Source organism: Suncus etruscus, chromosome 7 (genome assembly GCF_024139225.1).
Source record: "Suncus etruscus isolate mSunEtr1 chromosome 7, mSunEtr1.pri.cur, whole genome shotgun sequence".
NCBI classification, from domain to species: Eukaryota; Metazoa; Chordata; class Mammalia; order Eulipotyphla; family Soricidae; genus Suncus; species Suncus etruscus.
In genome coordinates this window covers 36,708,585-36,714,279 of record NC_064854.1, presented here as the reverse complement: position 1 = coordinate 36,714,279, position 5,695 = coordinate 36,708,585, and the positions used below count along the sequence as shown (strand labels likewise).

General features: G+C 32.7%; 1 non-coding gene across 1 annotated transcript; it reads right to left on the bottom strand.

Annotated features, from left to right (window-relative positions):
- Positions 1-4,423: 4,423 nt before the first annotated feature.
- On the bottom strand, positions 4,424-4,556 carry LOC126014702 (small nucleolar RNA SNORA51). Its single transcript, XR_007497703.1, has one exon. It is a non-coding gene; the product is annotated as a small nucleolar RNA SNORA51 (small nucleolar RNA).
- Between the last annotated feature and the right edge of the window lie 1,139 nt (positions 4,557-5,695).

Below are 5,695 nucleotides of genomic sequence, written 5' to 3'. Positions count from 1 at the left end.
CTCCTGGCAGGCACGGGGGACCATATGGGACACCGGGATTCGAACCAACCACCTTTGGTCCTGGGTCGGCTGTTTGCAAGGCAAACACCGCTGTGCTATCTCTCCGGGCCCCCCAAAGTGAACTTTTTATTTAACCTGCCTACCCATGTGTTGTGCCATCAGTTGGTCTGTCAGAGATGGAACTCAATCTACACTTACTTCTTAAATTATGAAAAACATTTAATAAATTAACAAAAAATTTCACAAAAGAGGTCTCTATCTCAAATACGTTTTGGAACAAAGTATGTTGTAAAATGTCAACCAAGTGTGTTTAAAATATAATAAATTGACAAACCAGTCAATTTATTGTAATTCTTTTGGAAATTCTAGAAACATAATCACTATTAATTATAAATTTAAATTAAAGTTAAGGAATTTAATTGAAACTACAAAACCAATCAGAACATTCTAGCATAAATTGATCTTTGTAAAACTTCAAATATCTTTTATCTCTGTATCATTAGGGCTCACTATATATTATAATGATAAAGCAATTACAACATATCAATTATTATTATATATTTTTTCATTTTATAGCAAAGTTTTCATTCTAGGAATATTGTTTCATCACTCTTTTCGCCCTAAGAGTATTGTTTAATTATTTGGAAAAGATAACTGTAGCGAAGACCCATTACACTGGATATTCAAAATTTGGGTGTAACAAAGTTACAAATTGTATTTTCCTATAGATTATTATTATTTATATTATATATTATATATATTTATATATATATTTTATATATATATATATTTTTTTTGGTTTTTGGGTCACACCAGGCAGTCAGTGCTCAGGGGTTACTCCTGGCTCCACACTCAGAAATTGCTCCTGGCAGGCTCAGGAGATCATATGGGATGCCAGGATTTGAACCAATGACCTTCTGCATGAAAGGCAAATGCCTTACCTCCATGCTATCTCTCCGGCCGCTAGGTTATTTTTTCTAATCAAGGTTATAGAGATTTGTATACAGTACTATCCACATGTTATACCTTTTCAATAAGTTTGAGGATGATTGGGAGAGTATAGGTGTTAAGGAGCCTGCCTTGCAGGTGGTCAACTCTGGCACTACATAGTCTCCTGAGCACTAATGATAGTGATTCCCTGAGTACAGAGCCTGAAATAAGCTCTGAGCACTGATGAGTGTATCCCTGACTCACATGGTAGAGCATATGCCTTACTAAGGAAGACATAGAAGTTTCTTTTTATGAACTATTCTCTCCCATATTTGGATTCAAGGAGAGTAAAGAAAAAATCTAGAAAAAAGTCTTCTTTTTATTTTATATAAAAGGTGAAAGCAATACCCTCTCTAGTTTTCTATATTTCTTAGCTAAAATCAGAAACCATTTCTTAGCCCATTTATTGATTTTTAATACTGAAATAAATTATTTTTTTATATTTTGTTCCATACCTACTTATACTCATTATCCATTCCTAATCTTGCTGAAAGTACTATAAATTATTTTTTTTTATATTTTGTTCCATACCTACTTATACTCATTATCCATTCCTAATCTTGCTGAAAGTACTATAAATTATTTTTTTATATTTTGTTCCATACCTACTTATACTCATTATTCATTCCTAATCTTGCTGAAAGTACTATATATGATGCTGGTGGTCAAATTCTGGCTGATCATGTAAAAGACAAGTGCCTTACCCACTGTTCTCTCCAACATCTGCATAAACTCATTCCTAGAAATAATCCCATTTGATCATAATGACCATTCTATTCATTCATTGTTGCATAATCTTTGTGTTTTCTAAGACCACTTTTACTTATTTGTTTATATTACATTATTTATATATGTATATATATATGATCCCATTTGTTTGGGGGCCACACCTGGCAGTACTCAAGGGTTACTCCTGGCTCTTCACTCAAAAATTGCTCCTGGCAGGCTTGGGGGACCATATGGGATGCTGGGAATAGAACCCAGGTCTTACCACACACAAGGCAAATATCTTACCATTGTGCTATTGCTTCACCCCACCCCAATAATATTTTCATTTTGAAATTTCTTTTTCTATATTTTCTTTGTCAGCCTTTTCTATACAATTTATTTTAACTTTTTAATTATCTCAATAAAAACACAAATTAGGGAAAATTGCTTCCTCCTTTTAAGTTATTTAAGTTTGTACAAGTTTTGCATTATTCTTCAAAGAAATCACCAATAAAGCATCCAAGCTTTAAAATAGTTTTGTGAGGATATTTTTTTAAAGGAGTGAATTTGATTATAAAAATACAGCTTGTATTCCAAAAGCATAAAACTCAGCACTGCTGTCAGGTACATAATTTCAATAATAGTAATATAAATTAAAAACTTTTTTCTCTAGTAGATAACAGAAAATCCAATTGTCCTATGCCCCTTAGAATCAGTTTTGTATAACTGTTGCCAAATATTTTTTCTGCTTTTTATTTGCAAAAATTTTATGATATCTTATTACCCGTATATTGATGATAGTACTTTATCATTTATTTATTTAGCCATACCTGATGATTCTCAGGGTTATATCTGGCTTGGCATTTAGAAATTATTCCTGATTGGCTCAGGGAACCTGATGGGGTACTGAGGAATAAGCCTGGGTTGGCTATGTACAGAACAAATGCCATGCCAACTGTACCATTGCACCAGCCTCAACTTTCTTTTTTAATACTACTATTGGCAATGACTACTTTTTTACTATATTTTCTAAATATATATAGACATCTTTAGTACATATGATATTTTTATATATTTATTTTCATTAAAATATTTTATTTCTTATTTAATGACCATAGGATGCTGTTAAAAGTTATTGATGCTTGACTTTTACTCATACAACACTTGTCCATTCATCAGTGTTCATTTGCTAACATCAATTTCTCAATTTTTCTCTTATCCCCTGCATCCAGATTACCTCTATGACAGATTGTTTTTTCTCACTTTCTCTCTCTCTTTCATTTTGACAATATGGTTTGCAATAGTATTACTGAAAGAGTATGATACATATCACTTTACCACTTTCAGCACTCAGTTCTTGTCAAGAGTAATCATTTACAACTATTACTATCATGAGGGTCCTTTATCCTAAATGTACTCCCCTTATTTATACTGTCTTCGGGTATTATTCTCATATTATGTTTTTTAGTATATACTACAAATGAGTGCAATCATATTATATCTTTCCTTCTCCTTCTGACTCATTTTACTCATCATAATTCTTTCCATGTTCATCCAGGTGTAAGCAAAATTCATGACTCCATTTTTCCTAATAGCTGTGTAGTACTGCATTGTGTAGATGTACCATAGTTTTTATTACCCACTCATCTGTTCTCAGGTTCTTGGATTGTTTGCAGATTCTACAATGAACATAGAAATGTAGATGTCTTTTCTGTATTGTGATTTTGGCCCCCTAAAGTATTTTTATAGGATCAGTATTGCTGGTTCACATGGAAGCTCAATTTCTAGACTTTTAAGGATGTCCATAAAAGGTTTAATGTTTTTAATGATATACCTGGTCTTATGAAAAACTCCAAAATTTAACTATGTGACATATATCCCCCCAAAAACCTGGAAATTCCTAATCTGTATTTATTAAGTTTGATTCTTCCATATAGGATATTTTTAGATAGTATACTCGTTATAAAGTGGAACCTTAATATTCAGAAAAATAACCAGTATACATAATATAAGCTTCAGTGAAAATTTTCTTGTTTATGAAATATTTGACCCACCTATCTCTACTCACATATTAACCAATATAAATATTATAAAGTAAAGTGAAACTTTTCTTATAAAATATTTGACCCACATAGACTTTCTGATTCCAATTTTAGTGATTTTATCTTATCCCAAGGTAAGTCATATCTACTCCCATACTTCTTTAACATCTGTAATATTCCTTTCAGCTTTAAATTTCTATGATTATTCAGTGATGGAAATAAAAAATGCAGTTTTTAAAAGTCAAAACCATCATCATTTTCCCTAATATAGTCATCTTTACTAATATTGAGACAATTTATGATATGCACACCAAGACAAGTAGAGGATGGAATAATAATTTATTTAACCATTTGCTCCACTCTGTTGAACAAGCTGAGTAGGTACGTGTGGAATACAGAGCAGTATTTTCAGCAGTCTACCCAATATGACACACAGCACAGAAAATAGACGTACATTAGCATTTGGGAATGAATTCATGACTCCATTGGAACGCAAGTAACAAGGAAGTCCAATCCCCTAGTCCTGTAGTTAATAAATTTGTGCTCAATAGAGAGAGAAGACCATGCTGAAAGTTAAACCAAAACAAGCTGTTTTTGATTGTTGGCAGCCTAAGTCCTTTCAACTTCACAATCAAGAGTTTTCTTATTACTCCCTCCATTGTGTTACTCTTTTTCTTTCCTTTTTTTGTCCCCCAATTCACAATACAGACCAGGCAAAGGGCCTTTGTTGAGATGTATATTGGGTGCATTTACTGTACTTCCTCTTTCTATACAGTCAGTGTAAAGAACACAGCCTGTGGTAAGAATTGGGAGGCCTATCCTTTCTTTTCTTTTATTTTTTTTTTGATTTTTTTAAATATATATATAATCCTTCACCAGTGCAACATTCCCATGACCAGTATCCCAAGTGTCCTTCCTCCCCACCCACACCAGCCTGTACTCTAGACAGGGTTTCTACTTCCCTCATTCAGTCACATTTTGTTATGATAGTTCTCAGTATAATTATTTCTGTGACTTCACTAAACGATCCCTGTGGTGAGATTCATGTCGGGAGCTGAACCCTCCAGTCCTCCTCTATTTTGTCTCTGAGAATCACTACACAAATGTTTTTGTGTACTCTTAAGTCTGAATGCACATTGTAAAGGGGTGCCCGAACTTACCTAGCAGTATGAGTAAAGTGTCTTTGGTGATCGGGTCTCTATGAGCTGGAACCAAGACTTTGAGACTATTTAAATAATGACAATTATTTGAATGATGATTTTTTTTTCAAGTTCTGTTCAATTACAGATTTTTTTTCTGTTTGGTTTGTTTTGGGGCTACATCCAGCAGTGTTCAGGGAATGCTTCTGGCTCTGTGCTCAAGGAGCATTTCTGTGGTACTTGGGGAATGTTATGGGAGACTAGGATTCAAATTTGGGTCAGCAAATAACTTACTTGCTGTACTATAACTTCAACCCATCAATTAAAGATTCTGGGCAATGTATTTAGTGTCCAGGTTATGAATAATTATACTGGGTTTGTCACTGAGGTAATATACTCTTTGAAATCAGGAATGTACAGAGTATTTAATCAATAATAACAAAATAATTGCCAGTTACTAACTACTTATTCTGCATAGTTTGTAGGAGTAAAAGAAAGGTAAAGAATTTATTTTTTGAAGTACTGGATGTTATACTGTATAAAATTAATGTTGCTAAAATGTAACTTAAGGACACTGATGCTATATATAAAATCATAAGCAAGTCACTATAAATGTTTAAATTCAATCAGAGTTGTTATTAGCTGCCATGTAAATAATGAAAGAGAAAAAGTTTCTCACCATTTAAATCATAAATAGTGGTTTAAATCATAAATAATGAAAAGAAAAATATCAACTGACTGGAATTCTTTTTCTTAACTAGGTTACATAATTAGAAACAGATATTGTCCTTTCCCTCTCAACTAACATTTCAATAA